The 18661-nt window shown below is 42.3% G+C and overlaps 1 pseudogene; it reads left to right on the top strand.

The window, feature by feature from the left end:
* Nucleotides 1-822: 822 nt before the first annotated feature.
* Nucleotides 823-18661, top strand: part of LOC106841042 (RCC1 and BTB domain-containing protein 1 pseudogene) — a 40122-nt pseudogene continuing 22283 nt past the window's right edge.

Raw genomic sequence — 18661 nt, forward strand, 5'->3', positions numbered from 1 at the left:
CCAGACTCTCTCCAAGGTGGGCTGTGGTTCCAGCAGGGAGGTTTATGGCTACATGAGGTCATGGCCAGGAGGTGGAGACAAGGTCCTGGGAGATGCGCTGTGTCCTCTATATTCTCCATGGTCCAAGATGGAGTGGCTGGTCCCTACTGCTTCTTGGACTGACTCCCAGTGAGACACCATGGGGCATCCTGCTGCTGTCAGCCACCAAAGTCTGCAGCTGGTGTCACTGTGCTCTGTCCTCCTCAGTTCAGTGAGAGCAGTGGCCTCCCTTGCAGACTGAGCTCTTATTGACATAGCCCAGCAGTCAGTCACTTTCTGTGTTTTGTTCAACTTAGCACTGCTGTGACAAGTCGGCATGTTTAAATTGTTTTCCAAACTCTTAGAACAAAAAGGAAATGATTATGCAGAAAGCCAAAAAGGCCTTCAATAACAAGATCTCGCTTCCAAAGACTTTTTCTTCTCTCCTGCTGGGCCCAAAAGAGACGGATGGCAGATCTTTCACGGAGAACCGGACACCGGACTTGATCTGGAGTTGGCTGTTGAACTTCTCCAGTGATTACTCTGCCACAAAGGTGTTTTCCTCGAGGTGCTCTGTGCTAGAATCCTGGCTGGTGGGCCTGTGAGTGGTGGGTATAAATAAGCGGCAGTGACATGGAGGGTAAAAAGCAGCACTTCCAGAGCCAGAGCGCCAAATGAAGGGGCCGTGGTCGGAGCGCAGGTAGCTCTGACATCTGAAGGGTAGATGATGTTCTTGGTCAACCGCAGTGGCTGCTCCACTGGAGTGGAGATGGGAAGGGCCAGGCAGGCAGGCCCATTCTAACGATGATGCTCACCATCGAAAGGCTAGCATCAGGGCCTGGACAGTCTCGTGATGGTGTCCCAATGAGCTGGGCACAGGTACATGTATGTAGCTTAATTTTGTGCCTGAGGGTGTCATATTGAATGGAGAGCCACCAAAAGTCCTCATAGACTGTGTGAAAAGTCTTGAATCAGCAGGATGGCCTGCCTTCACTGTTGAGGTATAGCTAGAGCACTGGCTGCCAGTTCCTCTGGTGGTAGCATGTAGCATCCTGGAATAATCAGCACCTTTCCCAGGGATGCCTTTGGGTGGCTTTAGGCATAGTTAAGCAGAGCTGTTTACTGGCATTTGGCTGCCTGCTGTGCTGGTTGGTCTCCATCAACCATCCTGAAGAACAGAGTGTGCCTGGGAAGGTGCAGGTAAGGAAGGCTCCGTAAAGGGAGTGATATCTGTGCAGTCTTCAACGATGTGAAGGAGCTCCCCAGGTGAACGGGGGACAAAAGAGAGAGAGCAGATATGCAAAGGAGATGTGAAACAATGGCTTATCTGAGGAACTCCCAGTAGTCGGGCACGGTGATATTGTGTACACATGGAGAAGTGAGAAGATGAGACCAAGCAGTCCTACAAAGCACCCCCTTGGTTGTTACTGAACTCTGCTGGCTGACAGGTACATCTCTAGGTGGTGCGTGGCCTGAGGGCGAGGCGCTGCTGTGTGCTCACAGGTTGAATTGATTTGAAGATAATGGCCTGCTAGAGAGATGTGCACTCTGCAGAGCACACATCTAGCGGAAGGCTTCTTCTAGGAACAGAGTTATTCCTGTGAGAAAGCCATTGCACCTGGTTTAGGTAGGGCTGAAGCGCCCCTAACTTTCCTTGTCTTCTACAGAGGTGAGCGTGTGACCCAGGCCAGGCCTATTGACCCTCCTGCCCCATTGCTTTCCGTAGATGGGAAAGGGAACTATGTCTTCTGTTTTCTAGTAACTTGGTTCCATTACCCATGGCCATAGGAGCCTCTGAATCTTTCCCTGGAATCCACTTTTCATGCAGTTACTTCACCTTCTAAATTGTCCTCCTCCTGCATAACTGCTTGCTCTGGACTTCCAGGCCCTTCCTACCACTAGTCCTGGCAAAACTATAGGGGAAGAGAAATCTCATTTTTCTCTCTCCCTGCCCACCCCGAGCCCTAGTTATCTCCCACAGGATCTCCATTCAAGGCCTCGACCAGCCTGACACACTGGGCCTTGGGCAGAATGCTGGAGAGCCATCCAGCAGGGGTTCCATCCTGCTCTGATGCCAGGAGGCCACTGACAATTTTCCCGGGGGGCAGGCTGGCCGTGCTCAGCACAGCAACTGGCAAGTGCGGAGCATTAGCTCCCGAAACTGACCTGACCTGGGCTTGATCTGCCCTTATATAAGCATCTTTGGAGTTCTCATGTTTGCGTCCTCAGAGCAGGACAACCTTTAGAGCTTTCCCTTGACATACCTCCTCCCCAAACCCTAGCACCTCTCTCATTTCTTATTTTCTCCCCAGACCATGAAACTTCTACTGCTTTTCTAATACAAAATTTAGTCAGGCAAAAATATGATGAGACTAAGGAGAGCAGGCAGGGTCCTCTTGGTGCAGGTCCTTGCCCGACAGGCCTAGGATTTTTCATTTTACGCTATGAGTGATGAGATATTATCAGAGGATTTTAAACAGATGAATGACATGGTCAGATTTGCATTTTCTGAAGATTCCTTCAAAGCAAAATGGAGAAGGATTGGAGAAGAGAGAGTCTGAAAGGCCAGGAAATAATCTGGAGAGGAAATGGTGAGGGCCTGAACCGAGGCTGGGCTGACATAGGAAGGGAAGACAGGGTCATGAGGAGGTGGGCTGAGCTGGAACTAGCGGAGGTAAAGGAGAGAGAAGGGTCTGCGCTGAGTCCAGATCTCTCTGCTTCCCCGGGGGTGAAGAGTAAGTGAGAAACAGGAGGAGGAGAGTGTTTAGGGGGTGGGCAGAAGAGGAGGATATTTTCATTGAGAGTTTATGAGACTTCCAGGTGCACATGTCTAGTGGCCAGTAGAATGATCAGGTGCAGAGAAAAAGTGAGGATTGAGAGACAGATTTTAAAGTCAGACGTATGGAAAGCAATTAAAGTCGTGGAGAGATGACCTTGCCTAGAGAGATGCAGAGACTATGCCTTCGCCCTAAGAATTTTCTCAAGTGGCATGAGGGAATCAGGACTTTTATTGCAAAGACATGGGTAGCACTTTCTTCATGAAACCTTCACAGACTTTCTTAAGCAAAATTAAGGCTTCCCGTGTATATTAGTTTTCAAGGCCTGCTGTAACAAAACACCACAGACTGGGTGGCTTAAATGACAGAAATTTATTTTCTTACAATTCTGGAGACTAGAAGCCCAAGATCAAGGTGTGGGCAGGTTTGGTTTCTCTGAGGCCTCTCTCCCTGGCTTGCAGATGGCCATCTTCTTGCTGTGTTCTCACATGGTCTTCTCTGTGCGTGTCTGGGCCTTTATCTCGTCTTCTGATAAGCACACCAGCCGTGTTTGGTTAGGGCCTGCCCTAATGACCCCATTTCAACTTAATTACCTCTTTGAAGTCCCTATCTCTAAATACAGTCACATTCTGATGTACTGGGGGTTAGGACTTCAGCATATGGATTTGTGAGGGGATACAGTTCAGCCCGTAACCCCACAGCTGGGCCGCCACTGCATCTCTGCCTGTTCCTTCCCGTGTGCACTTAGCTGTGCTCTAAGCCTCTGGCTGCATGCCCTTCCCCTGACGAGACTCAGAGCTCCATTCGGGCCGTAGCAATGTGTCACTCATCTCTGTGTCACCAGACACTGAACCAACACTACTGGTTCCGAGAAGTTATTTGAAAGCTTGAACACACTCTAAATCCAGGGGAAAACACCTCATTAACAAAACCAGTTTTCCTAGACCAGAAACGGATGGCCCAAGGACAAATTCCAGTCCACAGATGTGTTTTGTTTGGGCACATTGTTTTTGTTTTATGAAATCAAGAGATTTTATCTTTTAAAAAACTGGATTTTTCACTTCTCTTGAAAAATGTAGAGATCTGGCGACTGGAGGCTTTGTTCCTGCGTAGCAGGAATCAGCTCAGGCCTATTAGCAGCTGCCACCTTTACTGCTTTTTCTAATTTTTATTATGAATATTTACAATGAATTCTCATGTACCTATCACATAACTTCAGCAATTATTCAAGTTTTGCCAATCTCATTTCACCTATCCCTTTCTTGTTTTTTGTTTTCTTGCTTAAATATTTTAAAGCTAATCCCAGACATTTTAGTATCCCTTTGTAACTGAAAAAGATTTTATTTTTTACATAACCACTATGCCATTATTATATCTTTTAAAATTAGCAATAATTCCTTCATAACATCTAATATATAGTCTATATTCGTATTTTCCTATTTCAAAATTGTCTTTTTATGGTTGGTTTGTTTAAATCAGTATTCAAAATTACTTATCACACTTGATTGTTATGTCTCTCAAAACACTTTTTTTTAAGATCATCGAATTGTTGAAAAAAGTAAGTCATTTGTCCTATCTAATGCCCCAGATTCAGAATTTGCTGGCTGTTTCCTCATGGCATCATTTAATATGTTCTTCTCGCTTTCATACTTCCTATAAACTGGTAGTTTGAGCCAAAGCAGCTCTGTTCGATGTCACTTTCTACACAGGATGAAAGTTTTCTGTGTCTGTGCTGTCCAGGAGAGCAGCAGGGGATGAGAGCCCTCGAAATGACTGAGACACTGAATTTTCCAGGCTGCCCTGCAGCTGCTGAGGGCAGTGAACTACGGTGGAGTGGACAGGAAGTAGAGGCAGGCGACGGAGTCCACCTCTGGATGTGCCTCTGAAGGGAAGGGAGTTCGCTTTTACTTTCCCTCCTTCCGACCTCAGACTGCTGCCGGGCCTGCGAGCGTGGTGCTGAGTCTTCTCCACCACAAGCATGCAAGCGAGATTCTAGAGAAGACAGAGCAATAGGATGGCATGAACCCGGATCCCCAATACCGTATCATCCCCAGACTGTCTATGGTCAAACTATTATGGGAGAGTTAAATTTCTATCTTGCTTAAGCCACTGTTAAACTGGATGTTACTACAAACAGATCCACAAACTAACACATATCGCATTTAACACATCACATTAGCCTACAGGGGAAAGAGGCTCCTAATAACCATACGCACAACGCACAGGAGAACTGTTTCCGTGGACGTGAGTCATCCTTCTTCCTCAACCTGTTGGGTGTGTCTTCAATCATCTAATGAACAAAGTACCAATAGTTGTTGGCAGAGATGACATACGAATGGGCTCAGTCAGGGACTTACCCTCATGAAGGCCAACCTTGCCACTGCTGAGTACCTAATTTTCCAGCAGGGTAGCAAACCCTGGCATCAGGATGGTACCATACCTCTGGGGTTCTGACAGCTAGCTACCTGTTGCCAGGCTGGTTTTATCTGGCCCCTTTCATTATGCAGACCATAACCAGAATAGATGCTTAATTCTGTATTTGAATAGGTTTCCCCAACCCTTCATTTTTCTGCCAGGACTAACATCTGTGTACTTATTGAATATCCTGTATACCACCATGCTTTCTTAGTCAATATTAGCTCCAAACAGGAGTTTATTTTACAGCAAAAAAATGTGAAGCAGTGGTATAATGCTCCTGCCGTCCTTGTCATGTACTCTGGCCTTAAAGAACAGAACAGCGGAATGGATAAAGGATGGGGGAAATCACTAATACCAAACCAAAGCTGCATGATCAGTTGGAAAAATGAGAACAAGGCCTCTACTGTATTTTCTTAGCTGGGTACCTGGCCTTCAGAATAAGACACATTTTCCAGCCTCCCTTGCAGCTGTCTACAGCTATGAACTAAGGTTTAGTGGATGGAAGTAGAAGTGATGGGTTCAGCTTCTGAGCTGTGCTTCTGAAGGGAAGGCAGTAGCTTTCACTGACCCTTCTTCAGACCTCAGACTTCTGCCTGGTATGTGGGTGTTGTGCAGAAGATTGAGTAATTGCCCCTTCCCTCTGTTCTTTGTAAGAATTAACATAATTTAAACAAAAATCTTTTATCGCTTTCCTTTTCCTTTTTCTCTGTTGTTGTTTACAGCAGTAGTCTTCAAACTCCTTTGCCAGTAATTCCTGAAAAGAAATTTTGAAAAACTCCATCATACAATTTTAAATTACCTAAAATTTTTCAGAGTAAGTTTAAGTGGTTGTAATTTGTGGTATTTTATAAGTATTGACATTTTTAAATAAATACATCATCTTTTAAATAAATTCAATAGAAACTTAACAGTATAACAATTTGAAAGCTACCAGCATCCATTTAAAAACATATGAACAAGCTCTTTTTTAATAGTCAAAAGTTTTGCATCATTTTTTTCCTTTGAATTCATATTTGCATTCTACTTCCTTCACAAAATTTTATCCTAATGTATTGTATGTTTATGCTTGAGTGTCCTTTATTGACCATTCTCTGTGTAACAGAAATATGTATATACATTGAAATTGACGTTTTGAGATTCTCTGTGAATATGAGACTAAAATTAAAAAATGTCTTCTAGATTGAATCAACCCTATGATTATTATGCAAACAAAAATGATCAAAACAACATACATATAAATATATTTTGATGAAAAATAATAAACATAAAAATAAAAATTTATTAGATACTTATTGAATTAGACAGCTTTTTAAAATATCTAACTTATGGATTTATGGATGAATAATACTCATTAGTGGAATGAGACAGGGTACGGCCTTAATTATATTCCAATTTTTAAATTGTTACCAATTTTATTTCTTAGAAATCTTATTCGTATAAATAAGCAGGTGGAACTAGACGGAGTTTTGTTTTAATGGTATCATTTTGTTCTTTGAATTCTTTGTGAGTTAATTTTTTTTTAAATCATATGGCATCCATCATCAAAAATATTTTTAAGATTCTAATAAGTGACCACACAATTAAGTTCTCCTTCAATTTTATTGCAAGCAAAGAATTAGAAAGCACTTGACTTGCAAAGGAATTTTTAAACCCAGTTATTAGGGTTATTCACTTTCTCATTTCTGGAAAATATACCTAAAAAGCTTAACCAACCCATACCTATCAAATGACTATTAATTGCACCTGTCTTATTTAGAAATACCTTATTTTTGAGATAAAATTGAGCAGAAATGGTTTAAAAGTAACCCAATAAGTTTGGAAATTTCACATTATGAATTTTACTATTGACTATAGAAAATATTCATAGTAAATTTCAATATTTGATAGTCTCGTCATGCCTTAAAAAGGTAATAGAGGGACAAAGAGATGGATACTGATATGATATATACAGATATTAGATATATATGTAGATAATCTATCTATATATATGCAGTTTCATTTACCGGCTGAAAATGATAAAGTTGTACTTATGCATTTCACAGAATTAGAACAGCAAATCATCATCTGCAAAAGAGGAATGAATCTTTGTTGTTAAAATATTTAATTCAGGCATTACATCTTGATTGCATTTAGGTAACATTTATCACAACTATGGTTTCTAAGAATACAGTTTAATCTATTTTGTGCAAATTAACAACAAAATAAAAGAAAGTACTGGGTTACTAGTAAAGCTGATCTAAACAAAGCATTTCAGTGATTCTTGTTAAATGTCTTAGTTCTACAAAATTCAAAACATATTACTGCTAGTTAATATATATCTAATTAGTATATTTTAGGAATAAATTAATGAACAGAGAATTGTTTAATGAGTGACAGTCAGCAGTAGACTTTGCTCCAAGTAAAAATAAATATGGATTTGGAGTAAGCAATATTCTTGTTAAAAGTTAATGAATATGATTCGTCTGTCAGTCTGAATAAGTGGTCAACAAAGATAAAACACTGACTTACCCTCAGATATACACTCCTTTTCTTTGAAGGTACAATATTGATCTATTACTCAGAAGTAAAAATAAATTTTTAGCTTCCTCTGTCTTGAAATTTTGAAAAGCATGCAACTGAGACGTACACCAAGACACAACCGCATGGAAGTAACCGCCACGCTGGCTGAGAGTGTTGTAAATGCAGAGAGAGCTTGCTTCCAAGCAAATGGGCATTGCTCAAACTGGTCTGTCAAACCTTGAGAATCCAAGTTAGGACACAGTCTTGTCACGTGTTTGTCACCCGGGTGAGATAAGGTGCCAGAGCCCTCATTTGCTGCCAATGGTCTTTGCTCTGCTTTCAAGAGACCCTCCCACGAAAGGAATACTTCTCTTTTTCTTTTTTTTTGGAAGATGAGCCCTGAGCTAACCAATCCTCTTCTTTTTGCTGAGGAAGACTGGCCCTGAGCTAACATCTGCACCCATCTTCCTCTACTTTATACATGGGATGCCTGCCACAGCATGGCTTGATAAGCAGTGCGTAGGTCCCCACCGGGGATCAGAACTGGCGAACCCCAGGCCGCCAAAGCGGAGCATGTGAACTTAACTGCTATGCCACCGGGCTGGCCCCTGGAATACTTCTTTTATAAGAGGCAGGGGATGAAAGAGACTAAGCCATTAAAGGAAATTTTCATTTCTCCTGCTGTACCACTTCCTGGTATATCTGAATTCAGAACATCCTATTTCTAACGTCATGCTTCACTCTCAACTGAAAAACATGTTAGACAGCAAAAGGGACAAAACTTTTTTGTGAGTTTATGTGCCTTAATTAAAGAAAGCTTCTCCAACACCAATAGCCTAAAGTAGCTTGTTGTTTGGTCCTTCTGGGGTTTTATGCTCTGTTAAACGCACCATAGTAAGATCTGTGATGATGGAAAGGTATACTGATAAAGTAAAGAAAGTCTGCTGTACAAGAGGAGATGGGAAAGCGGAGAGGTGAGAGTCCTCTCACTCAAATGCGTCTCAGGCAGACCGGTCATCAGAGAGACTCCATACCGAAGCTGAAGAGCTGGACGTGGTTCCCTCAAAAGCTTCCATGCTGGAATACCCCTGGAAATGTTTTTATGTACCTCTAAGTGTACTTGTACCCCAGACTGAAAACCACTGTTACTTAGGATGTGTTAGTAACGATTACATTTTCCAGCTAACTCATGGGTTGTCAAATACGTAAGGATATTTTGACAGAATTGAGGCGTAAGCACGCTCTAGGAAATCCTTGGCTTACAGCTTGTGATCATTGCCTCTAGATCAATACAAGAATGGACACATTTGCCTCATCTCCTATTGGAAAGGGGTAGCTGCAGTTGTCTGGGGCGGGGGGTGCACCATGCAGAGATGGGAAAGCTGCAGATGTATGAGATGAGTGGATGGGCATAGTGGAGTGGACAGTGTGCGGAGTACTGCTTATATTTAGCTCACAACACTTTAGGTTTCTTTGGAAACACCCCTTGATATACAAGGTTGGGCACCCAGCAACCATGGCAAACTTGCCCCCCAAGAATAGATCATTGATTCCGGAATTGATGTTCGGCCTAAGCTGACTTAATCAGATCTTCCAAGGAATTTGAAGTTTTGGACTAAATGTCACCCAGAACATGAATTGTTAGAGGCGAGTCAGCCTAATGGCAGAATTCTAGAAAGATGGTCTCCTATTCCTCGAAGCTGCCTGATTTCAGACGTTCCTGAGGCTTAGGTTTTCAGTAGTTCCCTGTATCTCATGTAATACTACAGCATCCTCACAGTACCATTTTTAAATTTAGTAATGCTACGTAAATAAGTAGATCGATGAAACAGAATGGAATCCAGAAACAGACACAAATACATATGAGAATTTAATATGTTATAAAGTAGTATTTCAAAAATTAGTGGAGAAAAGAACTGTTCAATAGATGGAGTTGAGACAACCTCATTTCTTTTACCAAAATAAATTTAAGATAGATCAAATATCTCAATGAGAAAAATTCCATAAGCTATGCCTGAGGAGTTTCCTGGTCTTTTTCTTCCAAGATTTCATGCAAGGTGTCATCTGGGAGGCCGACTTTCCTGGGGGTGTACAACTTTTGCATTTCATTTCATGCTGGGTGCAGATTTGAAGCTTGGGATTATTTTAAGGGTTCAAGATCATAAACTGTTGCTTTGAACAACTTGGAAATTTTTTGGCAATGTGGTTACCCCAAAACTTAGTAGACTTCTGGTCCACTGGGAGAACCACAGCCAAAGACTTTATTCAGACATGATTTTAATGTATATACTTACCATTTCCTTACTGGCCTCTCCGTTCTGCATCCCTCTCAGGCATAGCTAGCTTCAGACCATTTGGAAGATCGCACTGTTAATCTGAGCTTTACTGGTGAGACTGCTCCTATTTTCTAGTTGAAGATTTTTAGGAGAATGTACTGGAAAAGAGGTTGGGACTCAGTCTTCAGCAAGGCTACTGCTTTACAGCCACCAAATGCTTAGAACAGCTTTAGTCTGGGACATAGAAGCAGTTGGTTTCTTCAAGCTCCAAAACAGAGCGGCTGCAACAGGCAGGCTGCAATGCAAAGTACCCTCCTGTATCTCCAGGCTGCACCACATTCAGGTTTGATTATTGTTAATTTGGGGAGGCAATACTGCCTTACAGGTGGTCATATGTTCTTGCAGGCACAAAATATTTATCTGTCTTTTTGTGATGCTAGCAGCCATTGATGCTCAAAGCTTAGATTGAATAATTCACTAGGGACTGTCAAAAATGTTGATATTCAGAATCTATTCTTTCTTCCTCAGTTTTCTGATGGACTACTTCCATAAAGAGAAACGTCACATCATCTACTATTTGGTTACCTAGTGTCACAGTTTATATAGGAAAGGCAGGATAAATGCTTGATTGTTTTACTTACCAGTGCTCGAAATAAAGAGTTGGTTTCCTAGCATCCTCTAACAATGACTAATTAGTTTTTTGCATCAAGATGAAATCATGGATTTAAATATATTTGATGTGTTGTGATCCATTGCAGTTATTATCCTTAGTGATACTTAAATTACTCCATCTTTAGTCAGTAAGAGCCAATAACAATACCACCAACGTGATTAGCGGAAAGAGTTACAAATATTTTGCACGTGCTCTCCCCATTCTCATCACATTTTTTTGCAACTGTACTGCGTCTGCATTGTCAGAGCATTCAGCCGTTACACACTATGTTCTCTTCCTTACATCTCTCATTTAGTCTCAGTTTTGCATAGAAATTATATGCTCGGCCCGTGAAGCTTCCCAGATCCCCTCAGCGCTCCCAGCAGCTGGACGCAGCTGGACAGGGTGGCAGCAGCTGGCCTCCCGGGTGCCTGCCTTCTCTTCAGGTAGTTGACACCGCCCAATTCTGCTGCTTCCATAGCATCCGAACCTCTGCATCAGAGCACTGGTGTGAGCGTCTGTTGATGTGTCTAGACTCCCTCTCCCCATGAAAAGGCCCAGCTGAGAAGGTGGAGGAAGTACTGGGCACGTTGCCGGGGAAAGTAAGGGATCCATTTAACCGAAGAGATGTCTGCTTATTTATAGGAATTACTTGAAGCCAGAGTCCTGGTGGATGTAGGAAAGTGGCCAATCTTCACTCCGCTCTCACCTCAAGAAATTGCAGCTATTGGGAAAGCATGTGTCTTTGGCACCTCAGCCAACGAAGCACTCTACGTTACTGACAATGATGAGGTCTCCCTATTTGGACTGAGCTATAGTAACTGTCTAGGAACTGGAGATAACCAGGGAACACTTATACCAAAAAGCTGGAAGCCTTGTGTGGAAAGAAGGTTAAAAGCCTTCGTTATGGGAGTGGACCACGTGTTCTTTTCAGCAGTGAAGATGGAGTTGTTTACGCCTGGGGCCACAATGGATACAGCCAGCTTGGGAATGGGACAACCAGCCAAGGCACTGCTCCCGTCCAAGTCTGCGCCAATCTCTTGATCAAGCAAGTGGTTGAAGTAGACTGTGGCTCACATTATTCAATGGCTCTGGCTGCCGCTGGAGAGGGATTTGCTTGGGGCGATAACAACTGTGGCCAGGTGGGGTCAGGATCTACAGCAAATCAACCAACTCCTCAGAAAGTTACAAACTGTTTACATACTGAGAGGGTGGTTGGCACTGCCTGCAGTCAGACCTCGTCCGTGACTGCTCTGGACAATGGTGGCATTACAACGGCAATGGTCAGCTGGGCTTGGGAAACAATGGCAATCAGCTGACCTGTGCGAGAGTGGCAGCTTTGCCCAATGTGTGTGCACCAGATTGTCTGCAGCTATGCACATACTCTAGCACTAACAGACCAGGGCTTGCTCTATGCCTGGGGAGCTAACACATATGGGCAGCTGGGAACTGGCAATAAAACTAACCTACTAAACCCAGCACACATCACGGTGGAGAAAGAAAGGGTGGTAGAGATTGCAGCCTGCCACTCCGCCCACACATCTGCTGCCAAAACCCAGGGCGGGCACGTGTACACGGGGGGCCAGCGCCTGTGCGATGGGTCATCCTGCCTCACCTCGCCCCCTTCTCCTGCCAGATGACGTGTTTGCCTGCTGTGTCTCTCCCACCGTCTCGTGACGCCTCCTGTCTGTAGAGCGTGAAGACTTTTTAACAGTTGCAGAGTCACTGAAGAAAGAATTTGATAGTCCTGAAACTGCTGATTTGAAGTTTCAAATTAATGGGAAACATATCCACGTCCATAAAGCTGTTTTGAAAACCAGGTGTGAGCACTTTTGATCCATTTTCAGTCTTACTGGAATGAGGACATGAAGGAAGTGAAGAAAGAGACCAGTTTTCTTGCCCAGTGAATCGTGGCTTTCCCCAGTCCTCTACACAGATGCAGTCCACCTGCCGCCCGAAGGTGCTATAGGTCTTTTGGATTTGGCCAGCTCTTACTGTGAAAACAGACTGCAAACACTTTGCCAGCACATTATCGAGCGAGGAGGCACTGTGGAGAATGCCTTTTCATTGCTCTCTGCTGCGGTCAGACATGACGCAGAGGATTTGGAAGAATTCTGCTGTAAGTTTTGCATCAATCATTTGACAGAAGTTACACAAACTGCAAATGGATGACCTGCTAAAGGAATTCATTGCCAAAGCCAGTAAACGTGGAGCCTTTAAGAACCGAAGCCCAAAGCTGCTGGGTCTTGTGTGAGCGCTGGGGCCGGCGATGGGTGACGGTGTGCCGTTTGTGATCCGCAGGTGATATAATTCTGCAGGTAGGAGACCCACCAACTGGCTTTTTTCACGTCCAAGACCCAGTTCTCTGTGTAGGAATATATGAAGGATGTACGGCTTTTCGTGAACCCGTTTTAAACAACTCTTGTTTCCGGATATGTGCATTTTAAATGTGACCTTACGTTTGGCTGGAACATTGTTAAAGGGTGAAAATGTAGCTGGTTGTTTTCTTTGTTTCGGTTTTTGACTAGAGGAACTTGTGAACTTGGGACGGGGAAGTTGGTGGCACTCTCCCGGCTCACATATCAGCAACCCTTTTGACACCAGGAGTTGAGAGAATTTGTGAGTTGTGAGCCAGACACAGAGGCCTCACCATGAACTGAAGATGCTGACTTAGGGCCTGTTGAAGTGCTGTGTTAGTCGTTACTTCAGTGGCCTTACTGGGAAGGAATAGTTAGGATGATTTGACGCTTTTGTTTACGTGTTTGCACTACTGATGACTTTTTTAAATTTCACGATGTATCAAAATAATATTCAGTTTAATATGAGTTAAACCTATTGAAATGATAATTATGTAAAGATAAATTTCTAGGTTAGCCAAGATCTCTCTTAAGACTTAAGCACAGGGGCCGGCCTGGTGGTGCAGTGGTTAGGTTCGCACGTTCTGCTTAGGCGGCCCGGGCTTCACCGGTTCTGATCTCAGGTGCAGACCTATGCACCGCTTATCAAGCCATGCTGTGGCAGGCGTCCCACATATAAAGTAGAGGAACATGGGCACAGATGTTTGCTCAGGGCCAGTCTTTCTCAGCAAAAAAGAGGAGGATTGGTGGTAGATGTTAGCTCAGGGCTAATCTTTCTCAAAAAAACAAAAAAAAGACAAGCACGTAAACAGTAGTAATTTGTAACTCTCCATGAAAAGTTGATAACGAAAGAAACTTCATTTGGACAAAGGTGAATATTTTATAAACTAAAATCTCCACCACTATCCAGTGTGTTTTATTTTATTAAGATAAAATTTGAGAACTCAAGTTTAAATTGCCCCCCGTTTCCCTTACGAATGCTCATCATGAGGGAAATAATGACGTACTCGTTGTGCTCTGGCCCTCCTGAATCATGGCTGCTGCGCCGTCACACCTGCTGAGTCTCACTCGAAGCAGCCCTTCTCACAGCAGCTTTCGCACAGCACTGGATGGGGTCTGCCTTCTCCCTTTGTCTGGGCCAGGCACCATCACAGGCTGGCTTAGCCGAAACTTCTCCAGCTTTCACTTCTGATTTTCCTCTCCTTTTGATTGTGCTAGGTATAATATTCAGCATAATTTAACTTTGAAAAAGGATCAAAATTCGGGGGTTTTTTGGTCTGGTTATGAGGTGTGACTTTGGGAGGTAAGAATGCTCACCTCTGAGTTTTATCACGTGTGTCCTTTGAGCTTACTTTAAGAACAGAGCTTTGTTCTGCTCTCTGGCCCACGGACTCATTTCCATTTGCGGGGGCTCCCTTAGCGAACTCTTTCCTGCTTGGAAGGTCCCCCATCTGAACTTGGAGCTCAAATACATTTCAGAGCCGGACTAACAAGAAGGTGGCGAGATGCTGCAGCTGCTCTTTTTAGCAATGTCTTTAAGAGGGGTTGGGGGGGGGGGATGCTTTGGGTGGACCCAAAGATAGGAATCCCCTAACAGATGACGTAAATACAAACCCAGAAGCCCCAGCCCCTTTTCTTGACCATGTCACAAGTGATTGAAGCCCAGTGAATTGTTAGGTTAGAATTAGTTCTGCAACATGATAGAATTTTTCTTACCAGGTTGATAAATGCACATTAATTTGATTATTAGCTATGATGGGTAGAATTGTAACGATCAGCGGTTTGTAGGCTTATGATCTGGACAGAACAAGAACTTCAGTATGTTTACCATTGCTCGTCCTTGAAAAAACTTCACAAAAGGCACAAATTAAAGTAGTAGATTCAGAGGCCCGCCGGCCAAGTGGTTAAGTTCACGCGCTCTGCTTTGGCCGCCCATGGTTTCGCCCGTTGGAATCCTGGGCGGGGACATGGTACTGCTCATCAGGCCATGCTGAGGCGGCATCCCACATGCCACAACTAGAGGGACCCACAACTAAAAATACACAACTATGTACCAGAGGGCTTTGGAGAAAAAGGAAAAAAAAAATCTTTAAAGTAGTAGATTTATTTCCATAGGTAATTCATTCATTCAACAAATATTTACTGGGTTCCTAAAATAGGTAAAGAACCACTTCTCCTATCAGATTAGTGAGCAAGCTGAGTATGTATGTAGTAAAGAGAACAGGGATAAGTCCTTCAAAAAGTACTTATCTTTGTACTTTTGTACTTTGTACTTATCTCATTTTTCTATTTGATTTTGTTGTTAATCATAGCAGGAGATAAAAACTATTCTTTGAATTGCTTTCTTCGTGATGTAATAAGGAAAGCCAAAGTATTCATATGTCTTAAAATAGCCCTAAATGTGTTCTTGAACTTCTCACTGGGAGAATGTTCGATACACTAGCATATAGGCTGTTTTATGTAATGTTTAGAATGACATATTAATAAATAATCTGTTAGAAAAAGAATTATATGCTCATCATCACTCATTTTGTCAATGTCTCAAGTATTTTGCTTCTCCGAATCTCAATTCTTCTGTCATATTCTTGATCAAGTGTTCCTGGGAAAAATGCGTATTACTCATATGTGTCAATATCTGTGGTATATAAGTTTTTAAAACAAATTCGAAGCTTAAAATATATGCATAAATTTACATTGTATAAAAACACAGTTGTATACCTGAGTGGGCTTCTATCAAAGGTGAATACCTCCAGAGACTGAATTGTGTTTTCTCGTTTTTGATGAGGAAAATTGGCATTTGCTTCACCATTTTCAAAGACACAGAATTTTCCTGCAAATGTCCCACTCTGATGGGGGACGTTGATAACAGAGAAGGCTGTGCATGTGTGGGGGCAATGGGTATATGGGAAATCTCTGTACCTTTCTTTCAATTTTGCTGTAAACCTAAAAGTGCTCTAAAAAATAATCTTTAAAAAAATTCTTCCTGAAGCAGATCTGGATCTTTAAAATACCACTTGAGTCTTCTCTCTTAGATATGCAGGTTCCAGCATCTGGGGATCCTGATTTGTTAGCTGAATTGTCAAGGGGAGGCAGATGTCCAGTAGGTCCACTGGGAGTAGCATCCAAATTTGCATCTGCAAGAGCAATGATACCTACGTAATGCCAGCTGCCTGGTTAATTGCAACCATAAGACACAACAATTGTTAAACGCATCTCAGGCTCAGAGATGTTAAAATGTTAAAAATATGTATATTGCAGCTTAGCAGCAACATAATTATTTCAGACGTCTCTCTGATGAGAGAGATCATTTGAGCTAAAAGTCGAATGTTAGAAAGAACGGAGGGACTTTTCTAACCACAGAAAGTGCTTCCCTGTCTTTTTATTTCTCACACTCACTTTTCTGCTGGGGCAGCATTTCTCACACTTCTTCTCCTTCTGTTTGAAAATAGAACAGCTGCTACAACCAATAAAAGTGGATATTTTATTTCAAAAAAAATCACCAATTTTTTCACTTCGCATAAACTTCATATTTTTCTCACAATTTTTTTCATGCTAGAGAAGGGAGATATGTTAAAGAAGCGGAATAAAGATGATTTAATAGATTCAGATGTTATTCTCTAAATAGACTTCCAGTACCTATAATTGTTTTACAACATCTCTTCGGTTTCCGTCGTGGAGCCAGCAGGAAGTCACAGTGTTTTCGTCTCCAATGGGTTTTCAGTCTCTTCAGGCAGCCCTAAGCCCAAAGCATGCTCATCTTTCTGTCCCAGGCCTCTTGCTGGTTGAGATTTTAAGAACCAAGGTTTGAATTCTCTCCAACTCATCCTAGAATCATTTCCTAGGTCAGAGTTCAAGGAAGCATCCTTAACCCTCCTTTCCTAAATTGTGATCTTCCCCTTTATCAGAAGGCAAGAACTCTCACTTTAGCCTTCTTCTCCATTCTTTGTTAATTTAGAAATCTGAACAATATTAAGGCAGTTGCTTCTAATGCAGATAAAAACTGAAATAGTCAATGAGAAAGTTTTCTACTGCTGACTACAAAGACAGAAAAATGACAGTGTAGTGAATTTTGAATAAAGTTGAATTTATTCAATTAGACCATCCATTATTCTGAGGTTGTCTCTGTGTTTTTATGTTAAACAGACTTTTTAAAAAAAAATTATAATGGTAATGGGTAGAAACGTTTTTGTTTTGCCTTTTAGTAATGTCCTTACTTGCCAAAATAAGTTCACAAAGCCACAGGAGCCATGGTCCTAAGGTCTGTGGTACAGGAGGAACTCAGCCTGCCTGTGGAGACCACCATTTTCCTCTCATGTGTGTTTCACACTGCACCCCAGCTAACGCAGCAGTGCTCGGTTTGTCATGGACGCAGCTCACTCTGCAGTATTGCTGTGTGCAGTTATTCTGTGAGCAGAACACAGAAAGAACTAAAATATCTGTCAATAAGGAAACGCTTAAATTACCATACAACTAGGGATGTCGCGCAGTAGTTATGAACAATGAGGCTGATGTAAATGTGTGCAAAGTCCAGGGCTCCCTGACCAGGGCGTAAGGAGGAGTGTGTTAGTCATTGAGTGGAGTAGGCTGGGCTCCCCAGAGAAACAGAACCAATAAATATCTCTTCTCTAAATAGATAGATAGATATAGATAAGGATATGGATATAGATATAGATATAGATCTATCTATCTACACACATAGTGAGAGAGAGGGAGATTTGTTATAAGGTATTGACTCATGTAATTGTGGAAGCTGAGAAGTCCAAGATGTGCAGTTGGCAAGCTGGAGGCCCAGGAGAGCCAATGGTGCAGTTCCAGTCCAAGTCTGATGGCCTGAAAACCAGGAGAGCTGATGGTGTGAGTTCAAGTCTGAGTACAAGTTCAAAGCAGGAGAAGAATGTATGTCTCAGCTTGAAGACAGACAGAGAGAAAGATTTCTTTCTTACTCAGCCTTTTATTCTACTCACACCTTCAACAGATTGGATGAGGCCCACCCACATTGGCGAGGGCAATCTGCCTTAGTCAGTCTGATTTAAAAGTTAATCTCATCTAGAAACACCCTCACAGACACACCCAGAAATAATTTTTAACCAAATATCTAGGCACCCTGTGGCCAGAAATATATAAACATAATTTTATGTGTTAACATAAAATTAACCATCACAACTCTACTCCTTGTCAACTTTACGCTCATATACACCTTCTTAAGCTAGACTTAATCTCCAAATAAAGATGATAACAAGCTCATGAATCCATCTAATGTGAAGCAGCTATTCTGTGGGCAACTAGAAATGTACTAATCCCTCCGCCAGAAGAGGTAAGTCCTTTGAGTGACATTTACTCTTCTCCTTGAGATCCTGTAATCTAAACACTATAATATAAAGTCAATAAATCTTATGTTATGTGATAAGGGAATAAGGGAGGGAAGAAAACAAAGATATTCACTTAAAAATACACACACACATATGAATGTTGTAGGGGAGGAAGACATTTCCTCTACCCACTGTGAGTTCTTCTGGCTGGAGAACAAATTAAATTCACATGAGACAGAATAACAGGAGAAAATTAAACAAAGCTTTATAACATGTGTACATGGGAGAGGCTCAGGCAACCTGAGCAACTTGCCAAAATGGCTGAAACCACCACCTTAAATATCACCTTCAGCTA

This window comes from Equus asinus, chromosome 5 (genome assembly GCF_041296235.1).
Source record: "Equus asinus isolate D_3611 breed Donkey chromosome 5, EquAss-T2T_v2, whole genome shotgun sequence".
Lineage (NCBI taxonomy): Eukaryota > Metazoa > Chordata > Mammalia > Perissodactyla > Equidae > Equus > Equus asinus.